The sequence below is a fragment of the Ambystoma mexicanum genome, chromosome 10 (genome assembly GCF_040938575.1).
Source record: "Ambystoma mexicanum isolate Mex_15411 chromosome 10, UKY_AmexF1_1, whole genome shotgun sequence".
In the NCBI taxonomy this organism is placed as follows: domain Eukaryota; kingdom Metazoa; phylum Chordata; class Amphibia; order Caudata; family Ambystomatidae; genus Ambystoma; species Ambystoma mexicanum.
Genome location: NC_090932.1, coordinates 678,394,691 through 678,418,983, shown reverse-complemented (window position 1 = coordinate 678,418,983; position 24,293 = coordinate 678,394,691). Strand labels below are relative to the sequence as shown.

The 24,293-nt window shown below is 45.1% G+C and overlaps 1 protein-coding gene across 2 annotated transcripts in view; it reads left to right on the top strand.

Annotated features, from left to right (window-relative positions):
- Positions 1-24,293, top strand: part of PLS1 (plastin 1) — a 697,248-nt gene that overhangs the window by 128,641 nt on the left and 544,314 nt on the right. Inside the window, exon 1 of one of the 2 annotated variants that reach the window (XM_069618269.1) lies at positions 3,232-3,375. The exons of the other annotated variant lie outside the window; for it this stretch is intronic. The gene's annotated coding sequence lies outside the window, so the exon portion shown is untranslated. Of the gene's footprint in view, positions 1-3,231; positions 3,376-24,293 lie in introns of those variants that run through there. 2 annotated transcript variants of the gene reach the window in all.

Here is a 24,293-nt window from a genome sequence, read left to right as displayed (position 1 = left end):
ATAGCTTGTGTATTCTGGACTATTTGTAACTCGCTTGGCCTTGGCTGGTCTAAAATGGGCATGCTTGCACTCCCCAAAGCACTTCAGCCTTTTATAATTGTGCAAATGCAGCGGTCGCACTTAGAAGCTGATTACTGCGGCCGCGAGAAGATCCAGAAATACACTTAATTTGATTAGTCTTTTTGCTGCCATCCAGTGACTCGTGGAAGATTTCAGGGTTCGGTGTCAGGCGGATGTCTGATGTACCAGCAGTTGAACTATTATCATCATCATCATCGTCATCATCACGTGTTTATTCGGATCAAAAGACCCTCAAACAAAGTCATCAGACACAATCAACAACAATAAAGGCAGGTTAAATCCTGATCTAACCTTGTGCACGAAATAACAGCCATTTCCATGGGGTTCGGTTTCCACTTAGAAAAGGTAACAGTTCTAAAAATACAGCCATTTTATAGTAGTTATTCTCTAAAACTGACCAAGAGCTTTGGGCTATTTCTGTATTCCTTATGCTTACGGAATAATCTAAAATGTCTATTAAATACATACTGAAGTGCATCCCTGCTTAGAAATGAGTTAAAAAGACATTGGTCAGTCAATTAAACTGAATGACACCTCTAGGAGAAAGGGAACATAGCAGAATAGGCCGCACACTTGGGCACAATTCATCATCAAGGCAGCACATTTCCATAAAGCAATGGTACTAAAATAACACGTAATGTGTGTAAGCTCCCCCCACCCTCCCTAAATTGGTACCCCTAGCAGTTTCGAAATGACCCACTTTTCTTGATTCAATAGTGAAATAGCAACTCTTATCAACCAATCCCTACCCAGAAAGTTTGCATCCCCAAAGGAAACCTTGGGATACATAGTTGATCTGCGCAAAGAAAGGGCGTTTGCTACCCCACAAACACCCCTCGTCCACTCTGAAGGCCTAAGTCATACCTTTTTACTGGCTAGAAAGAGTGCCAAAGAACTAAAAATGAATGGCACCCTATTTTTTTTTATCCAAACGATAACAAGTATCATGAGTCCACCAACAAGCGGTAAAAGTGGGCAACGCTAAAATGCCAGCTCTCTTAGGTGTCCAAATTGACTGCCTGTGAAGGGCATCCAGCCCCATTGTTTATTGGAATTCTGCTATCTGTAGTCCTGAATTTCAAATGGCATAGACATTACAAGTCTTGGAATTCTGGTATATGTAGTCCTACATTTTAAAAAATGGGGAAGACATTAGAAGTCTTGGAATTCTGGTATACGTAGTCCTACATTTAAATTGGTAAAGACAATGCAAGACTTGTAATTCTGTTATATGTAGTCCTACATTTAAACAAAATGGGAAAGACATTACACGTCCCAGAATGCCAAGGGGGAAAACAACATCGTATTGGGAAACGTTTTATTTTAAGAAAAAAAGGGGTTTTTGCATGCACGGAACAGGGAATCGAACCCATCTTGTCTTGCTTACAAGACAAACGCGTTGGCCCCGCTGTAGGCATCATTAACAAAAGTAGAACCTAGTTTCTGATGTATTGCTCTGGCCGGGGCTCGGCTTTACGTCCATCACTAAACAGCTGACTAAACAGGCTCTCTGCATGTTATTGTTGACACGTTGTACACGGTTGCACAAGTTAAAATCGACCCCTTTCACTAACTGTCCTCGTGCACATCTGCTTTGGAAAACCACCACAATGCATAGCCACGAATGCAAAACCACAAGCGCACAGACAATGGGAAACCATAGAAAATGGCCACCATTCTTAATGGCTTTGCAGCTTCAGCCCCCAATGACCAGCGAATGATGCCTCCATCACCAGTCACTGTGCCACCGAATGGCTGGCCTCCAGGTCCTTGCCGGATCATGGTGGGTGGGCACGGTGGTGGCAGTTGAAAATGCTGCACCACTCTTGTGGGTGAAGCCTTGGCAGCCGCTCTATCCCCAAACACTGGATAGGGATGGGCTGTGAATGGAGCCCCTCAATGATGGGCTCGGGGTCTGACTGTCGTTTGGGCAAATAGGGCAACGCCTGAAGATCGGCCCCACCCACACACGAGAGTGACCACGTTGTGTGGACCTTTGCCCACCAGTTAGATGAGTTGTTGCACTGCACAGCTGGTAGTTTTGACCACGGGCCCAATGTGCTTTTAAATGTCCACATTATTCGCCACACGCTTTTCCACAGAAGTGCCCACAGGCACTAGGCAGCTTGTAATGAAGTGCAAATAATCTTAATGTGGTATTGTGTCAGATTCTGTTTTAATTGGTGTGTCGGCCTATTTTGTGGTACAGCCTGACCCTAAGCGGCGGCGTGGAACACGCGCATGCAGACCACGCGGTGCGTGTTGTCCTCCACCTTCTACGTACCTTGCGTCATCAGAGACTTATGTATGCCCCTGGGTGATATGTTGTGTTATGCCACCATGTATGATGAACTTCAACTGTTCAGCGTTGACCTGGTTTGAGGGTGCAATGTATGTTCAAGTTTTTGGCATGTTCCCTGGGCCCTGTTCCTCGAGTTTGACTGTGTGTGTTTGGACATTGCGTTAATCCAACTCGACAGTCCATACCCAGGTGCCACCTAGGCTGCTTGTGTTCCCGTATCACAGGGGTCTGCAACCTTTAACTCTCCAATTGTTTTGGACTACAACTCCCATCAGCCAGAGCCAGCATAGTCAATGGTGAAGGATCAGGGGAGTCGTAGTCCAAAACGTCTGGAAAGCCACAGGTTGCAGAGCCTCGCCATATCACATCCCATGCCACATATTGTGACCCACCTCCTTGACAATGCATGCCTTTGCCTACTTCTAACCAGGCGTATTCATGGCGAGGCCTTAACAGCATTCGCGTCTACGCGGCCCCTTGGAAGATAAGGACATTAAAATAAGAACATTAGGCCTAATAGGATTCCTTATAATCATTGCCTGTCTACTCCAGGAGCATATGTTGCAGGTTTACACCAGCGTTTCAGGTGCCACGCGGTCTACCCGCTAACACTTCGCCTGTGAGTGCTTCTTCATTCCAAGACCGCACTCAGGGCTACTTACAGGCTGATAAAGGTTATGGCCGTGCCCGCTGGCATTGTGGTGTGCGAGCGGCAGACGGCTGCGTGGCTTTAAGTGGGCGTGCGCCGCCACGCCCCAAGTTCCTGCGATTGTTCTTTCTTAAAGGGACCGTGCAGGCCCTGGTCTGCTGAACTGGCGGTTCTGCAACTTAGTGAGTACATGCCCGCAGCTTGCGTAAACTGTTCGTTGCAGGAGCACGTGGAGTATCTGCTCGTTTGTGGTTCGTTTCCTGTAACAGAGCCAGGAGAAGTATTTTACATAAGCAAACCCAGAGGCTCCATAGAAATGATGGCCATGATAGCAGTCTGCACAGTAAGTATAGTCAATTGCACTCATTTACATGTAGAACGTTGATCTAGAACTGTGTTGTAGGATAATTGACCGCTTTCATTCCAATGCACCGCTCCGCATATGATTAATTCGATAACAAAGTTACCACTAGTCATTTCTTAATTTGTTGGCATACTACCAACAGTAGTGAACAAAATATGAAGTGAAACCACCTCATTAAATCTGGCGCTCGCAGTTGGCTCCAATAGGAGCTGTAGCAATTGAATGATTATTTACTTTCAGATTTCTTTTGCATATTTTTCTTTCTTTGCAAAAAAAGTACTGTTCTTTCAATTAGAACATAATCCAATGATGCATATGAAAAGTCCAGGAACTGTTTGATGCACATTCCTGTGTTCATATTTTCCCAAGTGGCGTGCAATGAGACAGAATTATGATACACAGGTCTATTCCATGTACATATGCCAATGCATTTCGGTGCAATTAAGTACCATCTTCAGGGCTGTACATTTTACTACATAAGTTTGTTAAATGTATTCAAAGAACGTTCATTCAAATAGATATACGTTTGGTTGCAAAGAAAGAAAACACATGCAAAAGAAATTTGAAAGTAAATAATTCTTCAATTACTACAGCTCCTATTGTAGCCAACTGCGAGCGCCAGATTTGATTAGTGATTTTTTTTCGCTATTAGTTTTTGTGGTCCTTGTGTCATAGGATAATTTTCCTTCTCTCCAGGCCAAAACAGCACACAGGGACACTTATTTTTCTAAGTATTCACAACACCAAGAACATTTGAAATATATACGTGGTGCCCACCCCTGCCTTGCTTTATACTACCATCAGTAAAGATCAATATGGCTTTAGTCATTATAACAGTTATTTAAACATCATATACCTATTATGTGCAATTTGATAACATTTCTGAAAAACACACCTGTGGGAAACTTAATAGTTTTCAATTAGTTTTATTTTTGAAGGATTTTTTTTAGAAATGTATAGTTTTTTTTCTTAGCAATGTATGTGGATCAATCCAGTAAACAGTGTGTACTAGTTTTTTTGTGAAAATCCGCATCAAAGGTTTATCTCCAGCTTTTATTTACAGCAATGCAAATGGAAAATTCAAGAAAATAGCTTGAAACTGTTGACTTGACTTGTTCACCTCAGTTTCCTGGAAATAAAAGCTGCACATTTGTAGCAGATTCCCTCGGGAAATTAAGTGGAAACCGTAGACGCTACCGGGTCACTTTCAAGCTCACCGGTGCAGCCCCAGACACGGGTCACATCTCATCTTGCCTTGCGTTGTTTTTACTTGGGCACCTTTTGTTCGGCCTCATTTCTGTATCCCCGAGATGGCTGCAGCGGGTACCCCATCCCTCCGTGGTCCTCTCAGCCAACAAGTTGGGTGTCCACCAGTGATCAGCTCCTCATTTTGAACCCCTAAATCCAAGAGATGTACACAACAAATAACATTTCTACCTCCATGTTCTCAAGCATATCCTCCCTTTCCTTAGGTGACCCTGTGGTTCATTCTAAGCTAAATGACTGCAACGTTCTCTTCTCATGCCTCCTCCGAGCCCTTACCCACCACATCCAGGTCATCCAAAACAAGGCTGCCAGACTGATTTTAGGCCTCAGAGGCAGAGATTAACCTTAACACCTCTACACTGTCCACCCATGGACACTTGGATCACTTTCAAAACTCTTTAGGATTTGTTTCGTACAAAGTGAAAACTGCATTCAGGGAACAGCAAACGTGAGCACTTAGGAAAATGTTGACGGTCGCATGCAGTAGACCCTACAGGACATAACAGAATGCAAAGGAAAAGAGTAAAAATCAGACGATTTTATCTTTGCATTTAAGCTAAGTTTTGTAAAAATCAATTGTAAATACTGCCTGCTAGTTGCACTTTGAAGGTGGCCTGTACAGTGAATTCCTACTGAATCTGCCTGCTTTTAGCAGGTAATAAAAGCAGGCACATTCCATGGGAATACATTCCCCTTAAGCCTGCTTACAAATCTCAGCCAGGCGTAAAAGCATGTTCCCTTTCAAGATGGAGGAGGAATGCACAGCAGAAATGTAAGCTCTGTTTCTTGCCTGTCCTATACCTGCAAATGGTTGCGAAATTCCATCGGGTGTAAAAGTAAGGCGTAAATGGCTAACACCTTACTTTTCCACCTTACTTGAGCACTGCAGAGTTTTGAAATGACAGCCTTTGCATTATCCATAGAGCTTATTCGGACACTGACCGTAGAGACCTTAAACCAAAGAGTAACAAATACTGTTGGCCAACTACTTGTCTCTCTTAGCCAGCTGCTCCTGGGAAAGATGTTTGGTGGCAGATATTGGACACTTCAGAGGTTATAATACGGAGTGACCTACTAACCACAATCGGACAGGAAGAAAATCCCTTGTTTAGAAAAAGAACCAAGCCATGTTCGAGCAAGAAACCATGACCCTTGCAGATGGTCTCCTCTTTTCACCTATCTGCTTTGTTGATGCACAAGTCCCAACGGTCTACCGCACTTATCGTGTCTCTATTTCTGCCCATAAGTCATACTTCTTTTACTTTGTTTCAGTAACTGGCCTGTTTATACTCCTCCGGCACTTCCCAATACCCTTGTACTCCTCTGATAATGTTACAAGACTGTGATCGGTCAGATCCCTACATGATCCCTCCATGCACCTTCTTCCTTTTCCTCTTGGGGAGCTGCAAAGTGGCAGTGTTCACAGGTAGCGCCTTATAAAGTGGCATACATATATTACATATTGGGGAGGGTATTTGAATTACATTTTTGGAATCTGACATTGAAGGTATAAAGAGGAATAGCTAATTGACTACATTAACCAAACAGGTCAACACATAAAGTTCACAAAAGATATTGACAAATCAGGAATTTCTTTTTGGATGTAGCTGTAGAGATTCATTAACAAAAATGCATCACTAACATATTCCACAGCAAAATAGATTGTGATAAACCTATACACCATTTAAATGTTCACCCCCCAAGCACACTTTTAATGTTCACCCTCCAAGCACACTAGAGTTGACTGTGCAATACCTTTTTGAGTGTGAAGCATTGTTTTTGAGGAAGCAGACTGCTCAAGGTAGTTGGATGAGATGACACAAAGATTAGTGGCACACGGTTACTCAAATGATGAGTTAACTCTAGCAAGAACGAAAGTAGACCAGAAAAAGGAGAAGACATATTTCATACAACAGTAGTTTAGTTTATTTATTTGTAGGGTGTGCCAAGCCCTAAGGCATCTGGGCGCTTGTCTTAGATGTTACATACTTTCATACGCTTATCTTACAATTTACAAAGTTGCATCCATACAGTTTAGTTTCATACAGAGATGTAGAAAAGATACAGTAGTATTGCCCAAGTGGGCTTAACTTACATAATTACATATTTACAGGTAGTTGGTCATGTGCGGGTCTGTGAGTACCATAGTTACGGTGCCAGTGCGAACAGTTCAACGGTAGGCCCTGTCACGAGGAGCTGTTACTTTCTTGCTCGAGAAGCCTCAACTTTACATTTTTCCTGAACAGATGGTAAGAAGGTTCAGATCTTAGCGCTATAGGAAGAGCATTCCAGATTTTGGCTGCTAATACCGGGAAGCTAATCCTGCCTGCTCTTTGTAACTTGAACCTAGGGATGTTGAGACAATGTGTCTAAGCTGTTCTAGTATGATGGGCTGGTATGTTGCATGAGAGACTGTTAGTCAGATACTTGGGTGCCAGGTTAGCGAGACACTTGTATGTGAGTGACAGGGTTTTGAGTGTGATTCTTTGCTTGACAGATAGCCAATTCAGTATGCATCTGGTTTCAGAGATGTGTTGTGATCTCGGGATTCTCATTGCTGATCTGAAGGCATTATTTTGTATGACTTGCATCTTATTTAGGTTCTGTTGGATGGTTCCTAGATATAGTGCATTACGATAGTCAACCTTTGACAGGACTAGGGCGCTGGCTATTGTTATTGAGTTTGCTGTAGAGATGAAAGGTCTGCATGCAGTGATTAATTTGCAGGTATATGCCGAGGAGTAACAGGAGGAACAGTAGAGCAAAGACAACCTCCTTTGATCCATATCTGTATGTTCCCTACAAAGTCACAGAATTAAAAGTATAATATGTAAACATTGGTCAATCTTTGAACATCATAGTAAATTGAGGACCTTATGTAATTGTCCTTCCATTTTTGCTCATTCTAGAAGGAAGAACTTGAAAGATCTGTTGGTATTGTAAGGGTGATGAAGTACGACTCTGACACAGTGGTGGCATGGTGGTTGGCAGAAGCTTTTTATATGCAAAAGAAGAAAATACAACCCTATCTTGTCCTAACTCTATGAGGGGTTTCTCTGTCTCAACAAAACTAAGGGATCTGTCAGGATGTCCAAGAACTAAAAAGAGTCCACCATCCTGTGTCAAAACCCTATCTTCAAACCTTACACTTACAACTAAACTAAAGGCGTTTGATAGTTTCTTGGTCCAGAAGAGTGACTCTCCTCTTCTCGACAGGTACAGTTCCATGTATCAGTGAAACTGGTTTTTGAGGGGATAGATCCCTGCTCCAGGTCACAATTCTTTTTCCAAAGGTTAAAACAAAGTTCCAAAGTAGCAAAGGTTCTCTGTTCAGAAAGAAACAAAAGTTACAACTCGAAATTTCAGTATCAAAAGAATGGGTTCCTTCTCTTGCCTCTTCACAATGTTCACAACCACACCAGGGGGGAATGAGTCCCGTTCCCTCGGTCTCTCTCGGCTCCTTGCACTGCCAAGAGAATGCCTCTCTTCTTGTGACTTTCCTGGCTTCCTGTAGGCTACTTGCAATGCCAAGAGAATGCCTCTTATTGTGGCTTTTTATAATGTTCACAAACACACTAGGGGGTATGGCTTACTTCCCCAGGCTCTCTCAGAGCTCCTTGTATTGCCAAGAGAATGTCTCCCTTCTCTTGGCTTTTTACAAAGTTTACAAACACACCAGGGGGTATGACATGCTTCCCCTGGTTCTCTATCAGCTCGTTGCACTGCCAAGAGAATGCCTCCTGTAAGGGTGTGTAGTGAGGACACCGACACACACAGGTTCATGTTGAAACAATATGGCATTAAGCCCCCGTTCCAAGGGCTGGAGTGAGTGTTAAAGGCCCAGCAGCCCAAGTTATCGGCCAGAGCGAAGCAAGGGTGGATAACGAGGGCTCCGGGGCTGTCAACCACCATTCCAATACTTGGAATGGGGGCTTAAGGCTATTAACACCCCGAGTTGCCAAAGCGGTATCCCGGGGTGCTAAAAAAAAGGATTTTCCTTTCCTTTTCAGCTGCAGCCGGAGGAAAGTGAGTAGGGGGTGGGAAAGGTGTACAAAAAAAACAGGGAGGAGGGTGAGGGAAGATGGTGGCAGGGGGTGCCAACTATCAGGCTGGGTGGAAGGAACATCGGCTTGCATCGGCGGCTCAAGCCTGCATTACTAGCCACCTGATTGGCTGGTTTTCCCCACCGGGTGTTATTCCGCTTTATTTACGTTGTAAAAAGAAAAGGAAAACCTACCTATCCCTAACTCTAAAAGGGGGTTCCCTGCCTCAAAGTAAATGCTAAGGGTCTTGCCCGGATGTCCGAAATCATACAAGACCAATGTCCTGTGTGAAGAAACCTCTCTGCCCCCTACACCTAATTCTTAAGTGAACTAACAGAAAAGGGGGGAAATAGGTCCAAAAGAATAACTCCCTTCTTCTGGACGTCTTGAAGAGGGTTGGCTCTCTTCAGCCTGCACCAATGACTCCCTTCAGCAGCAGAGACATTTATATCTGGAAGTACTCAATATTCCAGAATACACTGTTCACTGTTCCAACTAACACCAAAGATGGTTTTTAGTCCTTTCTGTAGGATTGTATGCTTTACAAAACAAAGTTCCCAATGCCAGGTGGAATGTCTCCCTTCTCCTGGTCTTTCTCAGGATCTCCAAGGTACAACACAGAGTTCTGTATGCCAGGGGGAATGTCTCCCTTTCCCTGGCCTTTCTCAATCTGTCAAAATGTTGAAACACAACGCTCCCAATGCCAGGCTTCTTAACATATTTCACAATGCCAGGCGTCTTATCATCCTTCACAATGTGAGGCTTCTTAGCATATTTCCCAATGCCAGGGGAATGACTCACTTCCCCTGGCTTCCCCCTGCCTTTACATGCATCTCCTCTCTTGGCCTCTTCAGTGTCCTTAATATCACACCACTGGGCTTTTCTGACCAATTGTCAAGTCATTTGTAGGTCCCAGACATCTGCTTCTCTCTCTTTCTGTTTGGGTTCAATTGGTTCACTTCCCTGTCACGTATGGTCCTTAGTTAATTGCTCTGTGGTTTCCCTTCTCCTCATGGGAGTGGGTCCCAGACCCAGCTTCTTTATGCTTGGGTTCTTGGAGCCCCCTTCTCCCAAGTACCACCATGAGGAAGATGCCTTGTGTTGTTCTCATATAGTGGTGGGTCCCAGACCCCTCTTCTTTGCCTTTGGATACGTGGGGCCCTTTCCTTATAAGTACCATGTCAGGTGTATTGACCCATGTTCGAGTTATTATGCTGCAACATTTGGTGCTGTGGGCTTAGAACATCCAAGATGGCCGAAAAGCCCACATTTGCGCCAGAATCCAGGAAAACCGCGAAGTTTTTGCGCACACCGAAATGGTCGCCTGACCTGCCACCCACCAGTGCGAGCATGATGGGCCAGAAGCGCCATGAGTGAAACGTGGTGCCAAAGGAAAAACAGCAGTGCCTGTTAGCTCAAAAAGCGCTTTGAAATCACCTTTGTTTCTCTGAAAGCAAGCTAAAAATGCCTATTTTAAACATTGCAAGATATTCAAAAATCTTACTGAACACCAGCAGACGTCTGGTAGAATGAAGTCTTGTGTGCATACAAAATCTGGAAAGATGAAGAGCCTAAAATAATGTTCATAACAAAACTGGCTGAGCTGTGGATGTCAGCAGTTTAAATGAAATTGGATTTAAAGCCACTAAAATCGAACTGTTTAAAATAAATGAGTGACCTACTTTTGAGTGTCACATAGGTTGCAACTGTTTAAATGTCATAGTTTTGAACTTAGAATCAGCGTTATAGCTGCATGTGTAAAAATTGTAAGTTTGATTTGAATGAAGAAAAATTGGAACAAAAGTAACATTTGGCTGAAGCCTGGCTTAAAGGGATTGAATTCTGCCCGGCAACTACCCCCGACAGGAGTTGAAACTTGCCCAGCAACTGCATTCACAGGCTTGGCCTGCCTTCTGCTGCCCCCGCCAAAAGGAGATTACACCTCTCTGATTAAATCAGGGGAGGGGTACCTGGGACTGCAGGGAAACAGAACAATGAACTTCCCCTGGCTCAAAGCAATTGCTAAATCAGAAGGTCGTAAATGGCTTCCTCTTGGAAGGAACTGGGAGGGGCACTGCCCCTGTGAGCCAGCTGAGCTTGGAGGCGGGGACAAACAAGAAATTCCCCCATGTGCTTTGGGACTTAACCACACCCATCTGAGCCAGAGCATACTTTTAAAAAGATAGATAATTCATAGTACATAATTGTCAAAATTATGTAAATAATATCATTATTCCTGTGATTTTTCTGTGCACATTTTAAGAGGTGTTAGGACTCTGCGGTATGTTCTGGGGGGTAGTAGCGGAAAATAGGGTATTACTCCAAATGTCTGTATGTTACAAATCTGACACTTCATCATCTGATGCCCATATTCCTTGCGCACGTTTGTGTAAATTCTGGAAAAATTTAGATATTGTGTTCTGGATGAAAAGGGCAGAATTCTGTCAGAAGTGGACACAACATCTTACAAAGACAGGGACCGGATCGTTTGGCGCTACAGAAAATATGCTAACTGGACATATACTATTAGAAAAATGGTACATAGATAAATATGCATTTGAATCAAAAATAGATTTGTGTGCAAAGTGACAAGGGGAGGATTCTCTGACCCATAAACATACCTCATCACAATGGCACTCCATTTCCTTCCCCCAATCAAGGGAGAGAGGAGAATTTGGCCAATGACAAGTTGTGAGGGGCAGGCTTGGTTATGCCCACGCACACACCCATTTTGGTGATGCAATTTCTGCTATAAGTAAGGATGGCAAGCCTTAGTGGGAGGACTTCAAGATTCACTCATCATCTGAACATTGGCGGGACGCTCTGCACAAGAAAACCAGATGCCAGATTCCAGAACTTTGAAGCAGAGGGCCTACTGCAAGCTGAACTCTTCTCAGCTGGCCTTCCAATCTTGCAAACTGATTTTACCCCAGACTTCCAAGGGGCACATCAGAATAAAACAGCCGGGCTGTGCTGTTTCTGCTTCTGGCTAGAACTCTGTGCCAGAACCAGACCCAGAAAGCAGAGCTGTATCCAGAACCCGTCAGACCCAGACCAGACTGCTGTGTAGTGTCGATAGCAGACCAGACCAGACTGCTGTGCAGTGCCGATAGCAGACCAGACCAGACCGCTGTGTAGTGCCAGACCCAGACCATAGGCCACGCTGTGAGAAGAACCAGTGGCAGAGACCGTCCCGTGGCGAGAGTGCAGTCCAAGGCCCATTCCGGTCCAAAATTAGGAGTGAGGATCCAGCCAGAACTGTGCATAGTCATCTCTTAGTCTAAAATAATCTCATCCCATCCATTTCAACCTATTTAGAACTGCATAGAAATCGTGTGTCCATTCTGTGATTTCAAAGCTGTGAAAGTGTCATTTGTCATTCTGAATCTTTACTTCATTTCTGAAAATCTACCTCCACAAAAACGTACGCATCTTTTGAACCACATGTCCTAGAAGCAAAATCTAACTGGCATTTTAAAGCTAAGAATCTAAGCTTTCCAACAAACCCTGACATGAAATGACATTTCAACTCCTTGTAGTTTTTCCGTAATCGCGATCGATGCACTCGGAAAAAGTGCCGCAAATTGCAATTTGACTCCATTTCACCACTTGTAAAAAAAATAGCTGCTTCTTGCTTGCAACTGCTGAATTTCGTTTCACTCTGATAATCATTCCTGAATCGTTGCTAGTGTTGACCTGAACTAATTCAAAGTAGCTGTCACCTACCCTGAATCTCCTATAGGGAATTAAAATCATTTTTAGCATATTTTTCACTTCATTGCAAATCACATGTAAAAGTATTTGGCCTGTGTTTTAAAATCATCCCTGTTTCTAGCTTGCTGGGGGAAACGGGAACTGAACTGCTTCTGATTGTATTCCTAAAAACCTGTGTGCCCTCATTTCCATCTCTTCATATTGCATAGGGGGCGGGGGTGAGGAAAAAGTGATCAGATTATCTCTTGTTGAAACCATATCCAGTTTATTCTGTGCTGCATTCTTTCCATCATTGCTTTTCCTTGAAACCATACAAAGTATTCTCTGCTACCTTATCCTTTCTATGCCAACTCCTAAGTAATTAAAGAATTGTGGTACTGTAATATTATCCACTGTTAATAACTGTCATATTCATAAGAGTGCTATCAAATATTAATTTATTCATAAAAGTGTGATATATATATATTGTTTGATTTTTCTAATAAATCTTTTAATTTGCAAAACAAACCTACTTCTTGGCTCAGTGAGGTCAGGGGGATATAAAGAGAGGGGCGTTATATAAGGGTTCATCATCCAGATTTATGAACTTGTCATAAAAATATATAAGTAAGGGCTTCCATTGGGCATCCCAGACTAGGCATTGACTTGAAGTCACTTACAACCACCACAAGGAAGGTGACTCATGATGCTTTCGTTTGGTGGGCATCAGACCTTTAAGCTTCTCTTGTTGCGGGACAGACCTGGTTCACTTGCCTGCCAGGTACTGTGACCATGAAGATGCTGGCTGCACCTCCTTAGTTTCCCACCAGCCAGCCTGAGTGCTCCCCCTACCTCTAGGGAGCCTTGCAGTGGGCTCGGGTCAGCCCGGGAACACTGCAGTCTCCATCTAGCTCTGGGCAGAGCAGTCTTCCCTTCACACACTTCCCAGGCTTCTGGAACACCGGGAGTTTCTCTCTGCCAACTCGCCTTCTGGTCCTTCCTCTCTGGACTGGCCATGGTCATTCTAGCTTCCCACTTGGCTTCCTTTTCTGCTTCCTTCCACCTTCCTGCACTGTGCTGGCTCCTGCAGGTACTCCAGGGAGGACTAGACAACTGCTTCCTGAGTCTCATTTCCTTTTCTACTCTTTACATTGACCAATGAACAACTGGCAACAACTAGACTGCTCGTTATGGTCCCTAGGAGTACTCTTCATGGCTCCACACCTCCTCCTCATCTCAGTACTTTTAATCTGCATGTTCTCCGGAGAGTCAATGGAGTTCTTAGTCATGTTAGTGCTTCTACCCTTGATTTCCCTTGGGTCGGCTGTGCTCTTCATAGTCCCAGTATGTTCTAGGGAAATGGTAAGGTGACAATAACTCATGACCCTAATACGGAAGGGGATGTTCTTAAGATTGTAGGAAAGGGATCAAGGGTTAGGTGATTGGCAGAGATACTGCATTCTCCTGATATGGTCATCACTGGTCCCACAGGGGGTTTCCCCTCCCATGAGATCCACCCGCTGAGTACCACCTCCACACCCATTTGCCAGATTTTGCTCTCCATGCAGGCCCTGTAGTCTGTCACTGCTTGTAAAACCTGTACCATCGTGGGCTGCTTCTCACCATCAGCAGGGTGCTCCTCTGCACCGTGGCTTGAACTCAGCATGTTTGTTGCTCCCGACGTGTAGCTTTCCATTTTGCTCTGTATTGCCTTAGCAGCCTTTTCTTCCCCATGATCATGGCTGTCTCCCTCCTTGCCCACAGGTTAGGTCCAAAGAGCATCTCTGCCTCACCCACTAGTCATCCCGGTGGCCAGGACACGGCCATCGCTTTTGGATCTAGTTCCAGTGGGTGGAACGGTGCAGGAGGATCACCTGGGTGAGGGGTCTTCGGGTAGTGGGGCACCGAATGGTACGACACAGTATCCTCTTCCATGTAACACATTTACCCCATCCTACCAGGTAGGATACTTAGGAACTCTCCTCCCTTTCCCCCTTTTACAAAACAAACACTTCCACACAGACAGCCTGCTATGGGGGAAAACAGTCTAACACCCGAACAGTATACCTGACGTGTCCCAATACAATGGTCGGGCAAGGTCAGGCAATTACTGACCATCACACACACCTGACTCCCATTAAGCTTCCCTGCACAGCTAAAAGGCGGAGCACAAGAGCACACTCTGAGCGAGGAAAAGCCCAGGAGGAAACAGCAGTTTCGAGATTGCAGCTGAACAAGAGAATAAAAGCGGAAAACAGGAGGGGATCGCAAGGAGGGAAATTCCCTTGCCCTTCCTGACAAGGAACTGTTACTTTCAAGAGCTCTCAAGATTAGAACGCATTAGACCAGGAAACCAGGATGAAGAATCCTGCATTGTGTGTCCGAGGAACCCGGGACCCTCCCGCGTCAACAATCAAGGCGGGGAGAAGCAGCAGCCGCTGTGGTACCGTCCTTGGCTCCAAGAACAAAGCAGCATCAGTGAAATCAACACAGCCCGTGAGTTGGGGAGACCGATACAAGACCGGTCTGTGTTGAAGCCAAGGTTGCAAGCAGCAACATTGTATGGTGAGCTCTGGAACGAACATTTTTAAAACACGTGTGATAAAAGAAGCAAGTAAAGTGGAGCTGCTGATGAGTGATTGAACTTTAAAAGCAAGATACGATACCTTTGACAGAGTGTTCCGGCACTGCATGGGTGCTCAATCGAAGGTCTCTGTAATGTATCCAGCTGAGAACTGGCAGACGTGAAAGTTAAAAGAGTTCTATTAAGAAGAGAACAAAGAATTGTGAATCGAAGTGGTCCTGCGATGGGCCGAACAAAATCTTGCGCACAGTCAAAAGATTTCCATTTTGATGAATTAAAGAAAGTTTGGAAAAGTAGAGACTTTTGGTCTGAGCCCGGTGGAGGTAGGCCAATTGAAGGCTTTGTGTTAAATTGGGTCTGAGCCCGGTGGAGGGGGACTCGGAGTGAGCAGTAAATCACCTGAGAGGTTGTACATGTGAAATCCTGAGAAGAAAGGACTTTAATGTTTGTTGTGTTGCATCAGGCCTTCTGAAATAAGAGACTTTGAATGGCAAAGAGACTTTGGCACAGAAGGCCCTAATGTTGTGATTTTGAACTGCATCCTTGTGCTAGAGAAGCCAGAGAGCGTGCTAAGCTTGAGTGTGCCGCCTTGTACCGTGCTGACGTGGGGAAGGGAAGCCAACAGCAAGTATATCCTGACATATCATTTCTTGAACACTTTTCTTTTGCATAACATTGTTTCCCATACTATTTGTATTTAGAAGTAAGGATTGGCAATAGGTTTATTAGTATAGGCCCTTTTATTTTGGCAAGACTCTACTAGGATTGCGTTATTATTATTTGATGGTTGTAGCTTGCTCCCATCTTTAGACTAGGGATAGAGAAGCGTTTTTCAAACCCAAATGAGGTTCAATAAACACCCTTGAACTGTGATCACTTGTGCCTGTTTTACTGTTTGATACCATGCCTTCCTTATACCTCCCATAACGGCGGATTTCCAGCAATCCCGGGGTAGACAGATTTATTTTCGAATGTCAGCTGAGGATGGGTGAGCACTGGCCTAAACTGCCATCTTTCTCTGCGTCCCCTGGTGGATTTTCCTGATCTCTTCTTAATAGACCTATAGTTCAATAGTCCCAAACCCACTTACATTTGCTTCTTTATCGTGGGTCCCTGACCCCCTTTCTCTGGTTTCTCAACATGTGTGCCAGACACTGTGTGGGCAATCTTCCTCACCCCCTTCTACTGTATACAACCTTCTTAATTCCTCATAGCCTCCTTCGCCCTCTGCATACCTTGTTTCTTGGTCCGTCAAAGTTGTGGCCACTCCAAGATGTCTGGAGGTGGCTGCGATACTGCTGGGGCTGGTGGGCACTTCTGCAGGACGGCAGTCTGACTGCAGTCTCCCTGGTCATGCAGTTCTCTTTCTCTGCATGCCGCTAACCTCCCAAGCACCAGGAGCCTTAGTCCACCAGATTGTGTGATCGTGCTCGCTCTCCCGACCTGCTCCGTCACCCCTGCCCCTCTCTCAGCGTCTCGGTCAGTCTCTGTGTTTCTCATGCCTATGCGGCTCCTGAAGGAAGGATTGGACAAAAAAAACGTGTCTTCCCTTTTTATGGTATGCATGGTGTTGGTTTCAGGTTGTCTAGTTTACTCGCCTTGGTTCCGCGGTGCACTCAACATTGCTCCACGCGGCTTCCTCATCTCAGTAGTTCTGCTTTCACTCTCTACTTGGTTGTCAATGTTCTTCTTCGTCCCAGTTTCTGAGAGTATTCGTTGTAAGTAAACCACACTCTTCCTCATCTCAGTATGTCCAGAGGGACGGATACAATCTACCAAACAGAGACATACATAGGTGTCTGGGATAGATGGAGTCTTGGTAGGATAAGTGGGCGAGGAATGGGATAATGTACGACTGGCATACCGCGTTCTCTCCAAATAGTCATCACTGGTCCTATAGGGGTTTCCCTCCCCATGAGATCCTCCCACTGAGTACCACACCCAGGGGGTCTATCTGGTAGTGGTCTCACCTCCCTGGCCTCATGAGAAGGGCTTCCCCCATTGAAGCAGTGACAACATCCTGAGATTCGTCACCGTATGTACAGATGTTGCAGAGGTTTTAATTACTAGTAAGATAGTTGCCCTTTTTCATGGTTTTAACTGTTAAGTTGGTTTCCCGTGCTTTCGCTGCGGCTATTTTAGCAGTTGGCATTTTCCCAGTGGCGTTTTCACCATGCCCGTTTTAGGCATTTATTTTATGTGGCTCATCCCCAACCCAACTCTAACCCACCCCCACCACCTCACCCTGTCACCCACCACCCCCAATACCCAACCCCAAACACACAACACTTTTTCTTTTTTTTTTTAAATGCACCTAGAATGGCCATGGTGAAACACCACGGCGAAAATAACAATGGCCAAAATAGCCACGTGGAAAACACGGTAAGCGGTATATGTTATGGTAACATCACAAAAGGCAATATTGTATGCCATCCATGCACAGGAGAGAAGATTATACTATGGGACTTTGCTACTTGTAAAACTTTGAATATCATTTAAAGCATACATTGTCTGTGTGGCAAATACTATGTTGGACAGTCATTCGGATATTCCCAGATGACTGTGCAAATTTCGCCGGCAAGAACATTGCTCGAATCTGCTAACGCGAAACATGAAATCCTAAGTAACGAGACACTTCATTGAACAGGGACACCAAATATTACAGATGATGTTTAGGATCCTAAAGCTAATACGGAATGATTCACATAACACCATCTCTTTGCATTTCCTTGAACAAAGATGACCCTTTTCGATAGACGGATTGAATTCAGAAATGCTGCAAACAAAGAAATATGCAGGACTTATCATGTGGCATATAATCCCTGATGTCCAGCAAGGAATACATTGTGTGCCGATTGCAATAAATTGGGAAACTTGTCAAAGTCTTTATGCAAGAAACCAGAAGAGTGACCAGCAAAGACCTTACACAATTTGAAACAGGAGACGCTCCCTCAGAAGACAAGGTTTTAATAGTGCTCATGGTCAGTGTGTAAACCCCAGATGAATAAAAAACCACTCTGACCTCCGAATAGATGGGTTGGATGTAGAGTGTGGCAAGCCAGAAGAAGGACTCAGACCAGAGGACATGCTATCAAAGGGTTTTATTTAACTAAAAAGGAAATGCCTTTCTAGCCCTACTGCTAAAAGGGCTGTTCCCTTCCTAACAAACTATACTAAGGTGCTTGTCGATTGTCAAAATAACATAATTAGTCCTCTGTCCTCTAAACTGTCACTACCACTTATAAAAATCATACAAGAAAACCCAGGCAGAGTTTCCTGCCTTCAGAGTTTTCACCCCCATCGCTCTCAGGGTTTCCAGGAACCCCGCCTGGTTTTGGATCTAATGCTTGTCCGTAAATACATATTCTCCATGGTATTAACAGTTCTTTTCTGTTTTGTCAAAGTTCCAGATGTTTTTCAAGTTAGCAACATAAAGTCTCAAGTTCCTGAAAAGATCAAATGTTCAAGTTGTCGTAGGTGGTGGGATACCTCCTTAATCCCTACCCACCACTTGGGTGGGTTTCTTCCCACTAAGTTCACGTCTTGTTTGTGTTCCCCTAGAATTGACTGTGCTCCTGTCTTATTGGGCCCCTCTGGTACTCTGGGGTTTCTATGTCCCAATGTCTCGCTTACCTCCTAGGATATTGGTGACTCCTCTTTACGCATGCCTCTATTGGTTCTCGGTAGTTTCTGTGAGCCATTTGGCTGGTTACAATATTTGAGGTTCTTGGTCCCCTGTAGCCCTAACATTCACTCGTTTCATCCTCTCTCTCTCTGAGACTTCATGCCTCTGGTATGGGGTTAGGGTAATCCTTCCTTCTCCCCCTTTTACTCTCTGGTCTTTCCGCCCCCCTCCATTATGAACAACCTGAGTACCTTCTATGTCACAGGGTTTGCTCCAGTGAGGTGGCGTCTGCTCCATGGCGGTGGTGTTCCCCACGACTTTCTGGCGTTCCCATCTGGACACAACTGAGTTTTGGGTTCTGCTTGTCACATTGTTTCTCTGCTCCTCTGTTGCTTTGTTGCAAGCAGAGTATTTGTTCCTCCCTGTGGTCTGGATTCGGCATAGCTTTTCGGGCCCCGGGCCCACCACATCCTCTGCGTGGTCGCGTCTTCAGTTAAGGCCAGCTCTGCTCAGCCTTGGCCTCACCGAATCCACATGGCTCTGTGCCTGGTCGGCAACGTCTCTTTCTGTCTCCTTCCTCTCTCCGAGCCACAGCTGGCTCGCTATGCAGTGCGGCACTGCCCCTCAGTGACGTGCTTGCATCAGAGGCTCGGCTTGTGCGTGTTCCTTCTTCTTCTCCTCCATTCAAGGTTGATGGTAATTTATTCTCACTCCGTGGCTAAGAAGGGGTGTGTTGTTTATGTTCAGCTGTCAAGCCCATGGAGAAACAAGCATTGTATTGAGCCAGAGGCACTTTCAGTATCAATTTGAGTCCTACAGCTGAATGTAACATCAGCTTCTCTGATTCCCTTGCATGAAGACAAGGTTTTAGTCATAGGGAGTTCCCCTTGGAAATGGGAGTCTATGTCCCCTTGAGATAAATCCCAGTAAGGTCCCACTTCCCCAAACCCATAGGGAGGGTTTTGCTTAGCGGCATCACTTCCCTAGCCTCAAAGTGGATGGCTCTGCTACGAAAGAAGGGATGAAACCTCCAGATTTGTCACAAAAGGTAATGGCTGACTGTGGATCAGACCACACCATCACCATAGTCACTTGTAAAAAGATGGTGAAAATAGATCAAATATGGATGCGCCGGGCCAAAGATAAGCTGACAACTAATGGCGACCTATAGAGGTTTCTGCATTGAACTATTGGGATCCGAGAAATGCCAAATAGAGTTCCAAGGAAGGAAAGCAGAAACTAAGGTGTACTTCGCGACGCAATGACCACCAGTCCTGGGATGGCACGATCAAGCAAATCTGGACATCAAACTCCATCCTGCTGAAGATATACAAGTTCTAACAGTGCAAGAAACTCTCACTTTGCAACACGACTCTGTCGTTCCCGCATGTGGCTGCATAAAATTATACAGCATTACATCCAAAACCTGATGCCATTCCAATCAAAACAAAGTGCATCCCGTCTCAGTCACTGGGAGGCAAGCACTGTAAGAAATCCTCAAAGATTACAGGATGAAGGATTGACTGAACCTATTGAGGCCACAGAATGGCTGTCCAATAGTACTCATGAAAAAGTAGGAAAGGAATGGTTTAAGAGTAGGTCTGATCTCCCTAGTCAAAATGAGGTATTAATAATAACAGCTGCTCCCTTCCAAGCATCACAGAACTGATTTTCTAACTAAAAGATGCATGCGTGTTCTTAACACTCAACATGCATATTAGCTACCATAAAATGTACTTACACAAACAATCCAGGCACCAGACTATTTGTATCACTCTGTAGAGCACATTCGACCGGTGTGCCATTTGGATGGTCATTGGCAGCTTCAGTCCAGGTGCTCATGGACAGATCATCAGAAGGTACAAATAACATACTCTATTTTCAAGATGATGTACTCCTTTACGACAAAACCAAAGAAGAACGTGAAGAAGCGCTGCATGAAGTTCTCTCCAAGCTACAAGACACAGGTGAAGAGGGAAAATCCGAATGTCCCTTCCTTCCCGATGGGCCCCCCAACTAGAAGAAGCACCCCCGACAGAATAACCCACCGCTCCAACCATAGGCACGCCCCTCAAACAGTATCCGGGTCCCCAACCATACAACCCTATGGTGGTACCAACTCTACCCAAAGCAAGAGAGGATAACCAAGACCAAGCTGGAGACAATTATATGGACTGAATCGACTACCAACTCTACAAGCCATGCTGCAAGTCACTAGAGACGTCATGACGACATAGCTACATTAGACAGGAAGCACATGTGCGCTCCGCACATTCGGGACGCCCACACACATGAATACATGAAGAATACATGGATACAGCTCTATGAGATAGAGGACAGAAACACCTACATACAGTCTGCATGTTTATTATTTTGCCACATAGGCAGCTACAGCACTGCAGAAACACAAGATGCCAGAAGAGCTTGTGTATATGCTTGCAGATGCTACACGCTATTAACCCTAGGGAAGGAAAGGAGCACTCGAGGGACTAGACCGACCATGGCATCTCTTAACCTATTGATAATCACGCTGAATACATAGTCAGAGCCAAAGTAGGTCTTAAGAAAATCCAGCAAGCCAGAATCGTCTTGCAGCAACTTCAAGCCGCTAGATGCTGTGCAAGCAGAATAGCCCTGGCAGGGACTGCAACAGCCAAGGCTATGATGTTGCAAGTGACATTCCTCAACCACTGCACCAAGTTGACACCGGCTGCAGTAGGGAATATTCCAAGCAAAATACAAATCAACTCGAAGTAGTTCGGCCTCACCGACTGTCACCTCACACGTGATACGGCCGAACTGACGTGATGGCAAGGCCTGGAGGCTGGGAAGACGCAGCCGTCTCACGTCTGGGACCACACTTGCAACAAAGTGCAACAATCTAACTACATTATGCGCTGGGAATGCATGGCATTAGCAGAAACACCACATTGTTGCACACTTTCCCATAGTCGCACCTTATCGATATACAATGTACGTGAGCAGGTGTCTTGCGGGCTGGGAACAACGGTAGTCTCAGCCTTGGGGGCCTGCGGCCTGACCAATGAGGACACTGGTGGCTAGGAGCTGGCGGGGGACCTACCAGCCAATCTTCGGGTTCTCCAATGTAACACTTTCTAAGTAGCAATTTTTAGGGATGATACAAGCACACCAGTTGACACTGTAATTACAGCAATTACACAACAGGATCTGTCAAGCATAATAAACAATGAAGTTAAACAGAAAATAAAAATTGTCTTGCGGTTAAGATGGAATTAGAAAAACAAAATCTTAGAATTAAATAAACTTGTTGTCCTTGCTGTAGGTTGAACCGACCATTAAGCCCCGTTCATCGGGGGTGGTGTTTTTATTGTGGGATAACGCCCAACACCAAGTTATTGCTGCAGGCATAGCAGAGGGTAATATTGTGGGCAAGGGCATTATCCTAGTTGATAAGGCTATTAGTGCTTTGAGGTAAACTAAAACAAAACAGTGTAGTTAATGTTGTTTGTTAGGCTGCTGCTGAAGTCAAAATGTGTACAAGGAGGTCGATAATAGAGATTGACAGTCAATAATGTCTTGCGGATGCTGACAGTTTCCAAACCTCCAATGGGTGTTATCAGCCAGCTCCCAAGTTAAGCGCCTGAGGTAAATCATAGGGCGATTGGCTAGGCTGGATGGACAGTTCTCAGCTTTTACCCTTGTTAAAGTGCCATAAAATGTCACTTTGATATTGGTAAATACTGGCCACATGGCCAAAAAATTTAGGGGATTAAAAGAAATCTATGTAAGAGCCATTAAATGTGTCCAAAGTAAACTGGCACTAACCTGTGCGCTGGTTGCCTGCCACTGATTGCAATGGTGGGAGGCTGGTGATGTGGGTGGCTGGATAGGGGAGAATGAAACAGACAGGAGATTAGTGGACTACGAAGGTGGGTGAAATAAGAGGACGTGTCTGGGGGATAGAAAAAAGGCAAGGGGTGCCAGAGCACAGAGCAGCCACCGGAGTAGGTGTTGAAAGCCAGGAGGAAAGCACAGGAAAAAAAGAACCAATGTTATGGTGCGGGAGAGGACTAGGCAGGGACAGGGAGATGAATTGGGACAAAGAAAAAATGGCACCGTGTGAGAGCGGGGAGCAGAGGATTGATCAGGCAGCCATGACAAGTGAGGATAATTGCAGAGGAGAATGCACAGAGGTCGGGTATACCAACATGGGCCGAGCGAGGGCAGGCGGGTACATGAGGGGAGAGATAAGCAAGGAAATAGGAGGCAGCAAAGGGCACTGTTGTCATCACACAGGGGGAGAGGAACATTCACTGTGGTGGAGGAGAGGGCCCTATATCAGAGGTTAAGCCCTGCTCCTCCTGTATTGTTGCCAGGGATGGACTGTCCGATGGGGAACTCTGGAGATTTCCCCGGTAGGCCTTTGTACCCTGGGCCTCTTTTGCGTGGTAACCTATTTTATTTCCAAATATTCTCATTGGAAAAGGGTTGGGCTTTCTAAAAATGTGTAATATGGGGCCACTTTGAAAATTATTCCAGGGCCTCTTTTGGTTCCCAGTCCACCCCTGCCTGTATTGAAAGCTTCCTCAAAAACATTTAAGAGCATTGGGGGCAGGGTTGATTGGTACGTTTTATCAAATTCTGCCCGGAGGCCATCGCTTCCCGGCATTTTGCCTGCGGAAAGAGGTTATTGCTTCACCCAGCTCCTGTAGTGTAAAGGGCTGATCCAAATGGTCCCTCTGACTGACAGTGAGCTTTGGGTGTTGGATCGTTGCAAAGAACTTGACTATTTCTTCGGAGGGTATTCGTGAGTCATGACTATACAATTTAGCGTAATAATTTGCAAATATATCATTGATTGCAGTCTGTGCTCTCCACTGGGCCCCATACTCATCATATAGTAGCATGGTCAATCATTTGGGCTGTTCCTGCTTGCATAGCCAGGCTAATAATTTCCTGGACTTTTCTCCTTCGGTATGTGCTCAGGCTGTTTGAGTGGTATAGTCAAACCTTGACAGTCTCTCCCATTCCGTTCGGCATTGGGATCTAACCTCTTTGAGTCCTCCCTCGAAAAATTGCATGCCAAGAGTGCAATCTCACGAGTTTGTTTACTTTGACCTCCAGGATTTCCAGTTCCTCTCTCAACTTTTTACGAATGCCCCCAGCTCCAGCAATAATCTCACCCCTAGTTTCAACTTTCAAGGTTTCCCTAACAGTTCCCCAACTACCTACACTACCAATGTTGTCTTCCAGAAAGCAGACCAGCATGACACAAAGTGTTCTCTGAAGGGGCGAGGGGGGTCCAATAAGGCTTCTGTGGGCATGCGCTTTGTAGGCATGGGAGTTCGTGGTGTCCCATTGTCCCATGTAACCAACTGTGGGGAGTCATCTGGTATTGTGCGACCCATATATTCAGCACTTACAAATTCAGTTAGCTGACCCGACCCCACAAAAACATATATATCCTGGTGTATAGTTTGTTTAGACGAGTAAAAGGAATACTCTCTGGCCTCAGGGTGAAGTTCCCTCCAAACATCTACTAGGTCTAAGTTGGTAATCACCGTGTTCAAGGCAGTAGTTGCCAAAGACGGGCCCCTCCTAGGAGTGGCAGATCTGTCCAATGTCTTCTCTCGTACACAATTAAAATCGCTGCCCCATATAGAAAAGGCATCCAGTTTTAAGGCAATACGGGTGGACAACATCC